Raw genomic sequence first — 17,299 nt, 5'->3', positions numbered from 1 at the left:
CCATGTGCACGGCAACGTGCTTCACTGCATCGGCACATCCTATTTCCCAGGCGTGATGTGCATCAACGGTCCAGAAAAGGAGCAATCCTACAAATTTAGTCTCTGGAAAGACACGCTGTAAACTGACTACTGACTCCTTCTGCCTGCCAGAGCATCTGCTGCGTGTTACTGGTGTCGCTGACAGCATATCAAACGCCGGGGTCTGTGGCACTTTAAGCTCTGCGTGAAGACAAAGGTCAAACTCTCACTCACTGCATCTCCATTGCCCCTAGAAATGCGCAAAACCTAAATATTTGGTAATGGTCATTGACAAAACACCTTTCAGTGGAAGCACATACAAAGTGCAATCGAAATATGAGAAATTTCGCTTTTATTTTGCGACAAACTGCAGCTGAATTCAACACTAATGTTTTAAAATGAGACTGGACGCCCAGTTTGTCAAGAGAGGTGTGATGAGTCATTGATCAGTTGGAGGCTACGGGTGTGAGGATGATGAAGTTCATCAGAGTTGATACGCACTGTCTCAATCTGTTTGTCCAGTAGTCCACAGTAGGGGTGGGTATTGGCAAAGACTTCACGATACGATACGTATCACGATACTCGAGTCACGATACGATGTATTGTATTGTCCATTGTACAGTCCACTGAGAAATTTTAAATGCAGCTTAACATACACACTGTGCATATATGTACATCAGATGACAGTGATAATTCATCAACAGAAAAAGTAGTGTTGGAAGTGTAGAAGTTCTTCACGATCAGACCAAAACATGACTTTTCCTTTTAAAATCGATATTTAAATAAAATTGATATTGTATCAGAATAAAAATATCGCGATTTATAAGCATATCAATATTTTTTTCCATCCCTAGTCCACAGTGTTTCTTCTCCTCCATCTCAGTTATTATCTTTTATTAGGACGTGACTATTATCCAGACTGTTAACCAGCAATGAATCCATTACGCAGTTATACAGTCACTCACAGCGCCTGAGCTCAGTCTCACGATAAGGCCACTGAAGTCACTCGTCCTACCTTTTTTGCTGAGCGGCTCAGCTGCAGCGGCTGTCCAAACAATGCCACATGCAGTCTTTAACTCTTGGCTCGGGTGTCCAGACCTGGCTCACCATCACACAGCGTAACGGCATCCAGGCTAAAGAGTCTGTCAACAGCAACTAGCAACTAGCTGCTGGACATTTCAGCATGTGCTAAGGCCTAAAATCTGCACCCGGGGTTCAGACTGTACAGGAGGTGGCTAAAACATGCACAGTCACATACACAGGGGAAGGGGGAGGGGGCTTATCTTCTTGATAGAGTATGCTACGGAGACAGATATACAACTCTGAGACATTCTTCCTCTCCATCTGCTGTCGGCTGGGTCTTCTCCACTCCCCGCAGTTTCAGCTCTCACAGTTCTGTATTTCATCCAGTCCTCTCACTTCGTCTCTATTGTCTCCGCTTCCTTCTGTTCTCCCCATTCCCCCGTGGATGTCTCAGGGCCACCCTTTCCCTCCTCTCTTCTTTCACTGCTTTCCACTGTTTCACCCTCTCCTTCTCTCTTCTAGATTGATAGCTGCCTGCTCTGTGCACAAGAAGGAAGTGTTCCATCTAAGGCAGATTTATACGAGTGTGTGTGTGTGTGTGGGTGAGAGAGAGAGCATGAGGATTTATTTGGAATATTCCGTTTCTGCACAGCGATGGCTGGCAATGCAGACTCCAATGTCATACTGCTGACCAGCACTATAATTCACTGGTGCCTGCCTGTACGTACGAGTAGGAGGAGGGAGACTGTATAATTGAATGCCTACCTTTGTGGGGACCAGTTTTAGCAGATCATCCCGCTCCGACTCACCTTCAGATTGGCCGTTTGAAGGTTAAGACTTGTTTTTTTACGGACCGGGTTAGATTTAGGTTTGGTCGGGAATGCATTATTATCATATCGAGTGTTCCCACAAAAATACACCAACATGTATGTGTGTGTGTGTGTGTGTGAACACTCAATCACAACGGCTGGTGCGCATGTGGACGTTTAGCACCTGCCTCCATCCATTCCACTTATCTGGCGCTCTCTTCGTACCGCATGATGCGTCCACCCTGCTCCACTCCCCGTGGCTCTTTAATCCCTTCCTTCCACTTTAAAGACAGTCCATTAGGAACTATAGATAGACAGAGAACACCACATCTGAGAGGAGCAAGGTCAGCTAACAGCGTGTTTCTCTCTCTGATGCCGTCTGTCTCTCCCTCTTCCCCGGCCGTCTGTCTCTCTGTCACTCAATGTCAACATGTCAGCCCCCCCCTCCCTCCCGCCAGTCTTTCCCTTTCCTAACCTGTCTGTCTTTCACAAACGCCTCACTACTCCGACTACCTGTCTGTCAACACCACCTCTTCCTCCCTTTGTTCCTCCCCCCGCGTCTCTCGGTGCCCTTCGGTCCATCTCTGTCAAAGTGTACCGCAGCTCAAGGTCTCCTCTTGTCTCTTCTCAGGGAATGTTGCCGAACAGAGAGACCGGCCTTCAAATGTGACAGGAGAGTCAAGAAGCGCACGTACTTCAAACACGCACTTCTTCCATTGCCGTATCGCGCGCCCACCTCCCGTCTCGGGCCGGTCTCACGGAGCTGCTTAGGCAGATTCTGGGGAGGAATTCAATTTGCCGGGGAGATGAGTGGTGTGATAGAGGAAAGTGGAAGGAAAGGAGGATGAAAGGACAGGAGGAGGAGGATAAAGAGGAGGAGGAGGAGGAGGAGGAGGAGGACAAGGTTGCTGCTCCGGGCCTGATAGTCCTCCATGATCCCTCCCGCTCTGGTCTCCTATTTGTCCCCCCCCGCACTTGAGCACATGCGTCGTGGACGTTTACGCCGCACACAGCTCGTGCCTTACAAATGAGAATGAAAGAAAATCCATATCCTTACACCGTGCTGCATTACCAAAATGAATCTTTAATTTTACTGCAACAGCTGTAAAATGAGACTTTCTGCGGTTCATCTGTTCAAGTTAGGGGTGGATGATATAGTCAATACAGAAAGTCTACCAGCGACTTACACACTTTGACTTATCTCCAAACTAGAGATGGGCATCAACAAGATATTATTGATACCGACGCAATTTTCGATACTGCTTCTGATTCTTTATCGATTGCCTCACCAACCTGACCTGTGAATTTTTGCTCTACAGAAAGTAGGGATTCATGGTTTCGTACAGACAACAGCAATTTTATTCAGTTTCAAAACAAGAGATAAGTTCTCATGTAAGTAAACAAATAGGAAATTGGTCACTGGATCCTACTCCAAACCAGCAGTCCTCAACAACATGTTTTTATTTGTATTATAGGCTCTGCATGCCTCCATATATCATACACATCCATTGCCCATATGCTTAGTATAGGACAGTATAGGATAGCAACAAGAAAAACAAGATTCATCTGCATATATTAAGAGGAAGCTGGTGCAACTTTCATTTTATGGACACGGTTCAGATTTAAAAGGTCTAAATCAAGTCGGATGACAGTGGTTGCCATGGAGTGTCCTGCAAGCAGTCTGTTGTGGAAGCAGCGCACACAGAAATATTGGATTTTTTTTTTTTTTAAGGGTGGTAAAAAAGCCCTTAGGTGGTCCAGTTTGCATTCAGACACGCAGAGGAAACCCTGTGGTGTACATGCATTTCAGAGCACCGGCTGAAGAGAATGAGCGTGCGGGGCTGAGATGTGGATTTTATTCCTACTGCTCAATTACGAGATATGTATGCATGTGTGTGTGTGTGTGTGTGTGTGTGTGTGTGTGTGTGTCAGGCCAGGTCAGAATTCAGGCCACTCACTCCAGAAAAATTCCTTTATCTTCATAGAAGCGGACCCCTGCTGCGAGACAGGTCTGGCAGGACTGACAGCAGTGTGTGAAAGCTGGTTCACTGACAGCGCGTCTCACACACATGTACTCAGCTTCGTCACGTCTTTTTGATGCATAAGGCTGAAAATAACCGAATTAGTTTTCTTTTCTAAGTAATTTTTTTGATGAATAAGTGGGCGCAAGTTGCATGGCGAAGCGTTTTTTTTTTTTTTTTTCTCACCGTAACAGCAGCCTATTTGATTATGGACTGCAAATGAGTTCTATGCCTCTTTAATCTAATAAGTCTGCCTGCGCTTGTTTCAACAGGCATTTAAAAGCACTTAATTGAACTGACAGTGTGTGAGGCGAGCGGAAGAATTATGGGTTGAGTTTTTGGCGTGTCGCTACCAATCAGAAAAGAGGGCAGCGGTAAAAAAAAAAAAAAAAAAATGGATAATTAATTGAACAATATAAAGGGGAAGGGATGAGAAATTGGATTTTATTCCTCCCCCCGTCGAACAGTTCAAACAAGTCGTATGGAAACGCACGCGTGTGTCAACATTTCGAAAGCAACAAATAGTGAAAAACTGCTGAATACTTCATGCGAGCAGCTTAAGAGACGTGAGCAATGCTGCACCCCGAGCAGACTAGAAATCAGAAATGAGCAGTTTGCTAATGAGCAAATACAAGAATCAATACACTGGTTAATGACTGGAGTATGATTAGCGCCACGTCATTAGGCAAACACAAAATCTCACGGGCGCACAAATGTTCTGCAGAGACCGAAAGTGACATTCACGAGTGCAGAATTTGGATTAGAGGATGGATTTAGAGACTCAGGCAACAAGGACTGTAAATTGTGCAGAGAGAGCTGGAGGTGAGTGAACTTCACAGGGTGAGGTGAAGCGAGGCTCTGACCTGAAAGCCGATGAGCCGAGTTATAAAATAAAGTCCACCCCGTGGCACGCTGCACTTTCTAAAAAAAATCATGTTCACATGCTGATGTTGACAGGCCATTGTAAACGTGAAAACGGGTTTAAAGTGATGTTAATGAGAAGAGCTGGATCAAAAGGTGAACCGTTCAATTCAATAAGAAAGTTAGATCTTATCAGGGGTCTTCAACATTTTTCAGGTCACGGACCCTTAAACTGATGAAAGATCAATTAGGAACCCCCTACCTACTATATGTATTTTATATTAAACTTGACCTAGTGCTGTTTAGAAATGTACATGATTATCATCATCTTACATTCAGTATTAAACTATTCAAATAATACAGATGTTCAAATATTCATTTATAGTATTTCAAACACAATATACATGAAATTAAAGGAGAAAGAAAATCCATTCTGGCCTTTGTCAAAGCTGCACTGTTAGCGTCTTTTCAGAGCAACGTGTAACATGCAGCCTCGTGATTGGCTCAGCAGCAATAGGGGAGGGGCCTACTGTGTGTGAAACGACGTGTTGTCGAGACAACTCCCACATTAGTGGAAGTTAACATCTTCTGCCTCCATTTATTCCTTTACTAAAATACATTAATATGTATTGAAAGAACTTTAAATTTGTGGGGAAAAAATACATATATACAAAAAAAATGTCGAATCAACCAAAGACCCCCCTGCAGTGCCTCCTGTTGAAGACCTATGTTCTAAATATTCACCGTCCCAATCAACTCGTCTCTCGGCCTGTTATACACACTCCGTTATGATGGGAAACCAACCGAGGGAATCTACTGACCAAAGAAGACGACAGATGAGCCGCTTCCTTTGATGGTGATGAAATCAAAGTGGCCCTGATGTTAACCCACTAGGCCACAGCTCACCTTCTGATCCCATCAAGACTCAGCTGAGTCGTGAGTGGATTGTACACAGGGAAGCAAACTACCGCAGACTAAAAGCTACTGGACAAAAAAAAAAAAAATAAATAAATAAAAAAAATCAACAAAAAAACAGCAGAGGGAGAGAGAACAAAATGTATCCTCTGGTCCATCTGTCGAGTTGGAGGAGAGCATACGGGCTTGCGAGTGCAGAACTTTGATCAGGAGTTTAACTCGTGGCTTTTAAAGTTGGCAGCCACTTTAATTGACTAGTGAAAGCCAGACTGCCCACAAGAACAAAAGCAGCTCCCGTTGAAGGCCGGCGTCCCCCCCCCCCCACCCACCCAGAAACCACTCTCCCTGCTTAGACAGCCAATCACAACTCCTTCCCCGCAAGCTCCATCCACGCCCGCTCCAATCACAAGTTTCCACAAGCCCTGACTGATGGCTGTCTGTGAAGAGCTGACAGGTGACTGACTGATCCTGATGTGCTGATTGGCAGACGTCAGAACAGGAGACATGTTGCCAACGCACGCACATACGCACACACACAAACGCACACGGCGAGCGCACACAAGCTCCAACTGTCCAGCCTCGAGTACAGTGTTCAAAGCGCTTCACTTTGCTTGTGAGCTTATTTGTTCCTAAACGATTGGTGGTAAAACACGGCGAGAGTTGTGGTAAATACTTCAACAACCTCCACAAAGAAAAGGTTGTCAAGAAGAAACAAGTTCTTTTTTCTAGTCCGGTTTTCACATGACCGTTCTATGGATGCAGAAACAGAAGAAAGGGGGAAAAAGGAAGGAAAAATGCACAATTAACTACAATGTCTGTGGCCATTTGCCAGCCTGGCCCCGTGCTCATTTAGCGATTGGCCGTAGCTTGATTCTCTTTAGCATAAGCAGGAGCGTAACGTTAACTAAAACTGCGGCTGAGCAGTCGATTTTTAAAATGTCAGTTTATTGCTTCCTCTGGCATTTAATAATGTCAGAGTAACCATGTGAGTATTTATCTTTGCATGTGTATACGTACAGTATGCCTCCACAGGACATCCAGCTGAAATGTCAGCTTTTAACACATTGCACTTTAAGTGGACGAGACATTCGTGTACAAAAAAAAATAAATAAATAAATTTAAAAATCATCTTTGGTACAGGAGGAAAGGAAAGCACATGTCATTGTGTAATCACAATCCTGTACATCGTAGGGAGGTATGTTAGAGATATGTGCGGCCGTGTTGGTGGTAAATGGGTCATAATGGACGCGGCGGTGGAGTGGGAGACGGAGTGGGAGACGGAGGGGACGGTGGGTGGGGAAGTTTAGGGTAATCAGGTGGAAGAGACTGTGATCAGTGACATTTAAAGAGGTGGGCCACACCGCGGGGCACATCTGCCCGGACACGCACGCACACACACACACACACACACACACACACACACACACCGAGACACACACGCACACAAACAAACTGTCAGCTCCTATCTCCTGATGAGAAGACAGGCAGAGTGTAGGAGCGAGGAGGTGAATGGGAGCGTTGGGAGGGAGTGAAATAAATACCTCCCACAGAGGCAGCAGCCTCTCTCCCCTCTCCCCGAAGAAAGTTGTGTACATAAGCGGCTGTGAAAACACCCTCTGAATGACACGCGCAAACAAGAGCAGACAATAATTATTCATCCCTTTTACTCTCCGTGCTTCCTTTTTATCCCCCAGACTCCCCCCCTCCCCCCTCCCTCCCCTCCCTCTCCCTTCCTCTCAGTGCTTTACATCCCCTCATTAAAAACAGGAGTCTTGCTGCAGGTAGAAAACAAAGTTTTACTGACACGTGCGTTATCACTCAATCAGACTCGAGCTCAGATCTGAGGGGGGACGCGGCGGCGCGGGCCACTTCTAGCGGCGTGCATGGACGGGGACGGGGGACGGGGGTGGGGGGCGGAGGGGCGATACCGGTTTGATCCTGAACCTGACGGACGCGATCACCGCACCACCTTCGCAACGCAGCCACCGGGCTTCACGCAATCCCGGCCCAGATCCACATCGATGCTGAGAGGTTTCACAAACACGACGGCGTTCAGACATGTGATAGTCTGACAGCATGACTCCGGGCTCTCTCACCAACACACACTCACACACACACACACACACACAAACACACACACACACGTTAAAGCCCGGATTACACAGAACGAGACACTAACTATAAAAGTAAAGTGCGGCCTTTTGAGAAATTAACTTTCCACCTGACAACTGTTTTAATTGTTCTGTCGCTTTAACGTCCACGTCTCTGTTCGCCCGCTTGTCTTCAAAGACAACGCGACTTCATTTTTCCTTCCCGATTTATTTTACTAAACTTGTGTCTGTTTTATCTTCGCTAAAGCTTTCTTTTGTGTGATGCACGTGTCCAAACATCCTCCACGCACCTGTCTGTGCGAGCCATCATCCGCCTCCGACAGCTGCCACCGTCCTGACCTTGGGCTATGTGGGCTACATCGTTTTGAAGTGATTGACGAATTGTATCCTTTCATTCATTATTGAAGTGGGGGGGCGAGGGGGTGGATCAAAACCGCAGCAGCCTGGATATCACCGTGACAGTCCGACACGCCAGACAGAGGTAAAAAGGGGAGGGAGCACGAGAGAAGGTCATAAAAAAAAAAAAGAAAAGAAGAACAGGAGGAAGGAGGAAGTCTGGTCCGAAACAGCGACTTTGTTCCTTTGTTTCACCGCGCTCTGTTCGCTACGATAATCTGATCGCGTTAGCTGTTGTGACTGAATGAAAAGTTGACATTTTGCGAGAGTGACAAACTTAATATATCTCATTTAAACGTCCGCGAGCCATCCGCGCCATTTTCCAGTCTCTGAGGTCGCACACGGGTGATTAAGTTCACACCACCTGAGGTAGAGTCATGTTATTCAGAAACTGTCACACCTTTGAAGAATTCAGAGCAGATGGTCTAAATATTTTAGAACATCAGCGAGTGGAAATGTCATCCTGTAGCCTGGCAGTATCACACTTTGAATTTAGTTTTAAGTGCACATAGCAGCGCTGACATTACGTCCCGGTGCCGTGTGGCATCTGTGACTCATACGACGACAACCATGAAGTGACACCACGGTGTAAATGAATGGAGGTTTAATCCTTTATGGGGCGAGGAACCATATATGGTAACTTAAGAATACATTAAAGTAAGATTTATCTTAAGTTACCATATATGGTCATTTTTTTATTATTTTTTTTTAATTGCTAATGTTGATAATGTGATAATGTGAATGTTGACAAGTGCCTGAAACAGCACTTATGTTCTAATGGTCTAAATCATAGGTCTTCAACAGAGAGTCCATGGCCACTTGGAGGTCGCCGGAGGTACTGCAGGGGGGTACGTTTGGTTGATTAGACATTTTATATATATATATATTATTTTTTTATTTTCCCCCACAAGCTTAAATTTCTTTGAATACACATTACCATGAATCTAACATGCATTAGTGAAGGGATGAATAGAGTCAGAAGATGTTACCGCCACCCTACTGTTGCACGTTTGAAACAAAAATTTGAATATTAGAACCTGTTTGAAACAAAAATTTGAATATTAGAACCTGTATTATTTGAATAGCTTAGCACTGAATGCAAAATGATAGTAACGCTGTATATTTATAAATAGCACTGGGATGAGTTTAATACGGAACACGTACTACTTATTCACTCCACCACTTGGGCTGAAAAACATACACGGTCTAAATACATGTTTACATTCGTTTACCACTTAAGGACAAGGAACCATATTTGGTAAATTCATTAATCTTGATTTTCTCCATGAAAATTAGAAATTTTCATACTATTAATGAGTGCCCTTAAATCCTGTGACTGGTTCAAAATGTGCCACCAGGATGAAGGGGACGAGGAGACCAGTGTTTGAACTATTTTCCAGTTCCTCAACAGAGAGTGAAACAACAAAGCGTGAGCTCACACGTGAAGAGTCGATCGTTAACCGCCTGCCTGGCGTCGGCACACAAAGGAAATCTGTCTGGAGACAATGACTTCGAACCTTCAGGGAAACACAGACGTCAGCGCAGGTGATGAGTAATTCATGATCTGCTTCATTTAAAATGGTGCCCCTCAAAAAAAAAAAAAAAGTACTGTCAGGCATGACCAGCAGCACATCTCCAGCGTCTGTCCTCGCCGCACACTGAACCCTGTCCCGCTGCCGTCACCGTTTCATGTCCCTTTCCAGTCTTTTATCAAATCTGCCTTCATCCGTCTCCACCACCGTCGCCCCATGTTCTCCTCTATCCTCTTTTCATCTCCACCCTGTAGCATTGATTTTGAGACTGGAGCATAGCTCTCTATTCTAGAGGAGTGCACGTTGTGTCCTCTGGCAATGCCAACCTGTGTGGGTGTAAAAAAAAAAAAAAAAATCTAATAGCTTTAGGTAGTCACTTCTCCAAGCTGCTTTTCTGCCTCGCTCCCTCTCTGTCAGCGTGGCTCTGCCCTTTTTCTCACACATTTTAACTAATTCCTCGTTGTTGGGTATGAAGGAGATGTTTCAGGGTGTGTGCATGTTGTGTTTACGCCTGACTGTGCAGGAGTCCATATGCTCTGTGAGTGCAAGTGTGTGCGTGAGTGTGTGTTTGTGTGCACGCATGAATCTTCACTTCCTTCACTTCCTTCACTTCCTCCACTTCCTCCTTTCCACAGTGACAACATCTGCCACCAACTGCAACACACGCCATGTCTTCCTCGTCCCCCCCTCCCCGTCCCCCCCTCCCCAGACAAGGGCAGCTCAGTAACACCATTCTGAAGGGCAGACTTTGTCTCGCTAAACGCTCTTCTTACAGACTCGTATTAATTCAATAACACTGACAAACGTCCTTGCCGAGACACAATACGACTTTCTTTTGTGACTGTTTACGTATTTCTGATTTTCTGTATTTCTTACACACACACATATGCAAGAGTTAAGCACAAGTATCGCTGAACACAGGAGGTCAGGAACGTATCCCGGCACAGCTGTTCTCTGTAAAAGCAAACAAGTCAACTAACCAATAGCGACTGAGGAGAAAGTGGAGACATACGTGTCCATTTGTCAGATAATTAATTGCTGAGTTTTTCCGATCCCTTAGAGTGCCGTCGAGCCAGAGTGCTGGGTATTTTTAGTTTTGTTTTGGGTAAAAAGTTAAGAGATGCTTGTGAGTATGGACTTAAGAGACGTTCAAAACGTCTTTAATCATCTTGCTGTCACAAACACTCTTTGTGACAAACTTGAGTTGTGCTTGTTTGCAGGTATACTTTATCCATTTTCATAACAAACAAAAAAAAAAAACTGTAATAATCAGTTTACAGTACAAGGTGGTCAGCAACTGAGACATTATTATCTCCATTTTATTCCCCAAGTAAGGATCAAGTAAGGATGATGCCATACTAACCAATACAAGGGAACTGCTGGAGACTATAAACCTTTCATGGCTGCGCAAGGAGATTCTAGGTCCAGGAGAAAAACAAAAACAGCATTCGCAAAAAAAAAGACAAGAAAACAGTCGTCGACAAGTAACGAAAAGAGACAGGACAACTCATTCAAACTCTGCATAACCTGAGTTCATGTTAAGGTTGATGCACATGGACTGTGAATGTGTGCATTTGTGTGTTTGAGTAAGTGAATCACTGGGCTAAAACAAGGCCGGCCAAACATGACTACAGAAGGAGCCGTTTTATTGTCTTTTTTTTTTTTTTTTTCCCCACAGCCCAGCTCAAAGTAAAGGGCAAAATCTGGAGAATACACACAAAGCTGTAGGCAAAAAAATCATTTTTGTAAAATCAGCTGGAGTGGACTTCTGAGAAGACGTTCTGCCCCTCATCAGAGCAGCTTCTTCAGTTCTGAGCCCCCCTCAACGACGGGTAAGTATCTGGCTTTAAGTGTTAATGGAAATTAGTTGCACCAATTCCTGGTCATTTACAGAAACAAGTCAAGCAAGAAACCCACAGAGTTTCCTATTTAACCCTCACGACTTCCCACCAGTCCGTGAGAGGTGAAGAAGCTACTCAGATGAGCAGCGAAACGTCTTCTCAGTCCAGTTGCTCTTTTTAAAACCACCTTTTGGAAATACCATGACCTGGACGGACATTTATATTTTGAATGAAGCATCCACTATATAAAAACCTTTGTCGTGCGTGAGTGAATAGTGCAGGAGAACAACCTGTCGGTCAAAGCAAGTTCAACCAAACCACAAAATCAGAGTGAGAGAGCGAGTGGGTGACTCCTAAGACACCTACTGTATAAACAGGGTATCAGGGTATTTTCTGTCAATAATACAATACAACACATCTCTTCCTTGGTAAATTGAGTCAGCAGTGACCAAAAAACTAAACACTGTCATCTCCCTATCCTAAACTACTCACCAATATCAACTAGCTAACTGAACTTAAGTGCAACTTTACTTTAAGTGCTACTTATACCGCTTTCACACTGAAAACCGCGTGTTAACGTGGGATTTTCAGACCAGGATCGACCCGTACGATGGGCTTTCAGGCCGCGACGGGCAGGTACATCAGCGTCATCGGGTAATTCAGCGGGATGAAGCGGGACGCCTTTCACACTGCAGCCAAGCCGAGACACTGACATCCTGCAGGAGTCGAGGCAGAAATGCCACGGAAAACCTTTGACACTGCCAAAAAGACACTGCTAGCGTGAAAACAAGAGGCTGCAGTTATTCTGCTGCTGAGGTAAATCACGTAGGTCACGTATGCTCTGTCTGGGGCGTAACATTACACGTAGTCCACGGTGCAGCCTGAACGTCACTTTTTGGAGTCAAGGTTCAATACATTTTAGGTACAGAAGAAAAAAATAAGACGAGATGAGACTCAAAATACCCTCAAAAGGTGGTTGCAGTTCTTACTGTAACAGTCAATAAGAAAAGAACGATGAATAAAATAAATAATGCCCATTAAGGTAACACATTCATAATCAGGCTAACCATTACAGTCAGTAGTGTAACACTGGCTCTAAATAGGCTTTTCCTTTCTTTTCATAATCACTGAGGACACCGTTGACTTTATTGGACATGAGTGGGTTGCTATTTGATTATGTACAGTCCGACTTCCACATGGTGGCTGGTCAATTGATCCGTACGGTTTGAGCCAATAAGTCACATTTTCTAGCCATGCAGGGAGCTTAATTAAACCCACCAACACAAAGAGTTTTCACTGTGTGTGTCCAGCTTTCAGGGGGTGGTTAAGTAGAATAGGTCTCAGAGAAGAGGTATTGTTTTTAGGTGCTTTTTGAACAGTATGACAGATTGGTAGAAGTGGGAGATTGTTCCGTAGGGTTGGTGCAGCAGCACAGAAGGAGCTGTCCCCATAGGTTTTCAGTCCAGGTAGCATCTCAGCAGTGAAGACGTCATGGGTGGAGGTGGTGGTGTAGGATTTTTTTGGATGGGCAGACAATGTGTGAGATGGATTTTTAAGTGGCAACGATGGATCCCTTGAATAATAGAAAGTTCCCCGGCTCGATCTTCCCTCCACTTTTACCATCAAGAAATTAATTTTTAAAAAATTCACTGATTCACTGACTTTAGTCATATAACACTTACAATCAGCTTGTCTTTCCACATCTGTAGAGCTCCGCGCGTCACGTGACTTATTTGTTGTTGACGCCGCCATATTGGCAGGAAAACTCTGAGGAAAATGAACGCCGCCAGCACTGATTTCAGGCCGTCAGAGTTTACTGCACTTTAAACACATACGAAATGACCAGATTACATATCACGCATTCTTATCATGCCTCAGGTTTGCGTTTTTAGAGCATTAAAAACAGCCGGCGGGAACAGTGATCCTGACCTGCGGTATCTATAGAACTATGTCATTAACAATCTTTTATGACGTTAATCTGGTTTAAATCATGTCTAAATGCACCAAAACATACACAAAATTATTATTTTATTCATTAGATGTTATAAACATTAGCCCAACTTTCCTTTATGAAAAAAAATCTGCTGAAAAACAAGACGTTACGCTTAGAAAACGCTGCTTCCTGTCCCTAAGAGAAAGTGATCGCTACACGAGACGAATCTGTTTCTTGAGGGATCTCACTGCTCCGTTCTATTGCAGTAATCTGCCATCTTGCGGGATCCAGGTTAATTAGTTAGTTGCTCGCAGTTGTCACCGAATAGTAATCAGAGAAGCACGTTTTCCTGCCAATATGGCGGCGTCGTGATTAGCGGCGCAGGGTGACGTCAGCTCCCGGAGCTCGATGCTCAACTATTTTCCTAGTGCATATGGATGTATTGTCATTCTTTCCCTTTATTCACTTTCTGATGTGTCACTTTTGAATTCCTCTACAGGTGCTTAACAAAGGCGCAGCTTATCTTACCTTAATCCTGACAGTACATCAATACACTCACACGGCAAACACACACACACTCTGATACAGAAAACACACAGAGGGCAGGTTTGCCATGCAGTGAATGGCCACGAGACAGAAAGACGTAGCTGGAAGCAGAAAGCTTATGAAGAAGTTTTTTTTTTTCTTTTTAAAAAAAAAAGAAAAAAGGAGCCCAATTACAAAAGTTTTCCCCGTGGAGAATGACAGATACCACACCTCCTCTCTCAAGTACATGCTTTACGGGTGGGGGTGAGAGAGATGTTTGGAAACTTCAAAGCCAGTCAGGAATTCAAAGTTCAGAGTCTCATCTCCGCGAGTCTTCTTGCAATTTGTAAGTCAATGTGGTGTGTGCGTGCGCACGTGTGTCGTGTGCACACATTCATGTGTGCGTGCGTCCGTGTGTGTGTGTGTGTGTGTGTGCGCGTATGAGTGGGGAAAAAAAAAAAGAGCAAACGACGCTGAAGATGGTGAAAGTATCGACACGCGAATGCAAACTTGTGATTGAAAATAGATGCATGGAGACAGGGCACGCAGGTGGCTGGTGTTGGAACTAGTTCAACTCAGCTGAGCAACAGATATATGAAAAAAAAGTGATTTCAAGTGAGTAAGTCCACCGCCTCTCACCTCACTTCTCTTTCCCTCTCACTTCACTGAACGCCCTCTCACATCTCTTCGATTCCTCCCCTCCTCCTCGGGCTCTCCCCTCCCTATTCTCTTTGCTCCTGCAGCTAAGCATGCAGCCCCATCATCTCCACCTCACCCTCTGCTTTATTCTTTCGCTCCCATGCTGTCACTTTGCATTGCATCATGCCCCCCACACAGTCAGCACTTAAACATTCACTCTGGTTTTTTTTTTTGTTGTTTTTTTTTTTCAATTTTCAATCTCTCTAGATTTCTTCTTCCCTTTTATCATTTCCATCTGCTTTTGTGAGTACGATAACAAAGGGCGAACGCAAAGAAACGCCTTAGCCGCAAAAACATCAACATCAACAAGTGCTTGGGAGCAACACGGACACACATCTTGCAGCTAATCTATCGCCTGTTTCAGCTGCATGGGACAAATTGTTGCGGGTCAGGGCCTGTCTCTCCTTCAGCCCACTGATGAGATAAACAATCATCCGATCACTCTACCCCTTCTCCCCTTCTCCCGGTGACATCACGTGCCTGTATTAAACGTGGCACTCTCGTTAATCCACACTCAGCCGGCCGCTGCATCTCCCGAATCCAGGTACACGCATGCCAGGAGAGCTCATGAATAGCTAATGGGAAAGACACAACAAACGCTCTGATTCACAGAAAATAGCCTTTCCACCATCAGCTCCACGACTGGCCACCATATGGGGTGATTGATGGAGCATAAAGGGTGAGGGAGTAAAAAGCGATACGTGTCTGGGAGGAAAGAGTAAATGAGAGAGAGAGAGAGAGCGCAAGTGTGCAAGAAGCAATTTGTGAACGTGCAAGAGCAAGGGAAGAAGAGAAATGGAAGATGTTATATGAAGTTATTGGCAAGCAAAAGAAAAAGTCATTTCGCACAAAGCCCATCTGCCAGTCGGTCTGAAAGACTTCTCGGCAAGCATGATAAACAAACATGATAAAATAGCACTCTTTTCTCTCACGGACACACAAGCACTCTGCGTGTTGGTGTGCAACACAAGCGAAGATCTCCTGGCAGGAAAAGGTGGGGCGGAGGCTAATGTGGACGTGATTAAAAGTGAACCACGATGCATGCGTTCAGCCTCACCTGTTGACCTCACCCGTCTGTGTAGCACTTTCACTACTATAGACCCTTTCGCACTGCGCGAATATCCCAGGTCAACCCGGGATTTTATCAGTTCGGCTTCAGCGTGAACAGGGATCCCGCGTCGCCCCGCTATCTTACACCGTTATGTTGATGTACCTGCTCTGTTTTTGAGCTCCACGCAGCTCAATAACAGAGCAGTTTTAGTCCACTCGCATAAGATCAGTCTTCCTGTTGGTCTCGCAAAGACCTATCTCTGAAGGGCAACTCAAATGTGTTACACGATTGTTAATGGAAGTGCATAGGTGAATAAGTCCTACGTCATATTCAGGAAATCGCACCTATCGGGGAATGCATGTGTTTGTATACAGCTTGTATAGCGATATGGCACACTTTTTTTATTGATCATGGCAGCGCGCTGGCAAGACTGTGAGATCCAGGAGCTGCTCTGCATCTGAGGAGAAGAGGAGATTCGATGGCAGATATCGGCCACTGTGCAGGGCACAGTGATTTATTTCAAATATCAGCAGCCTTTTGAAAGAGCAGGGGTTTGACCGGTCCATTCTACAGGTCATCGACAAACTGAAAGCTTTAAAAAATACCTTGTGATAAACTACAGGATCAGCAGGAGCGGCACGGGACGCAGCATGCTGTCCTTTGGTCCATTTGGTTACATTCAGCTAACTCCTAGTATAAGTCTGGTTTTGTTGGTTTAGTTAAGGCTAATATACCATTCAGTTACAAAAGTGGGAAAGGTAAAAGTTTTGGTGTAAATTTGTTTAGGTTCTGGGTAAAATCTGGATTTTGGTCTGTCAGCCACATGTGGACCACATAAGGGTCTAAGGCTGTACCAGAATTCAGCCATACAGGCATGCCATATAAGGTCCAGCCATGAGCCATGTGAACTGTTTGTAGTTGGTACAACTGTGGTAGAGGTCTTCATATACTTGGGCTGGATTAGGGCTGTCATTCACTTCTGTAAATGCACCACATCTTTGCTGTTCATCTGGGCCATCCAAGGTTCATCCAAGCCAAAGGAAAATTGCTATTTGGACTGCTGGCAGTTTGAAAGCACACCGAGGCGGGTCAACCCACGTCTGAAAATATTGTGTCAACCTGGTATTTTCAACGTGAAAGCGGTATATGTCATTCCACGGGAGTCTAGAAAAAAATGTCCAGGTCATTTTAAATTAGTGACCAACCCAGCTTTTGCATAGGATTGACAAGCCATTCACAGATGGTTAAAAGAGGGTAATTTCAGTAAGAGGAGTCGCCACGTAACCGTGAAGAAAGAACAACAGCCAAAACTCAGCTCTAAGAAAACTGTGCAACTGAGACAAATCAACTCTTCAAAGAAAGCGATGATTTCAAAAAGGGACTGTAGTATTTTAAATAAATCGGTATCACAGGGGGCGATTTGAGTGAGACAGGAAAAAAAACAGTAGTTGTTTACTCAAAGCAGAGAGCGAGGCAAATAGTCACAATGACAGCACAAATAGTGAAACAACTGCTATCGTAACTGGGGGCCTCTTTGCATACAAACTCCAAATATCACTTTGAT

At 44.7% G+C, this 17,299-nt stretch overlaps 1 protein-coding gene across 2 annotated transcripts in view; it reads right to left on the bottom strand.

Moving 5' to 3' along the window:
- The window catches only part of LOC125004304 (protein sidekick-1-like), a 243,981-nt gene that overhangs the window by 150,583 nt on the left and 76,099 nt on the right, over positions 1–17,299 (bottom strand). The gene's annotated exons all lie outside the window — the stretch shown is intronic.

The sequence above is a fragment of the Mugil cephalus genome, chromosome 2, assembly GCF_022458985.1.
Source record: "Mugil cephalus isolate CIBA_MC_2020 chromosome 2, CIBA_Mcephalus_1.1, whole genome shotgun sequence".
NCBI classification, from domain to species: Eukaryota; Metazoa; Chordata; class Actinopteri; order Mugiliformes; family Mugilidae; genus Mugil; species Mugil cephalus.
Note: the sequence above shows the minus strand (reverse complement) of the source record. Positions and strands in the feature narration are given on the sequence as shown.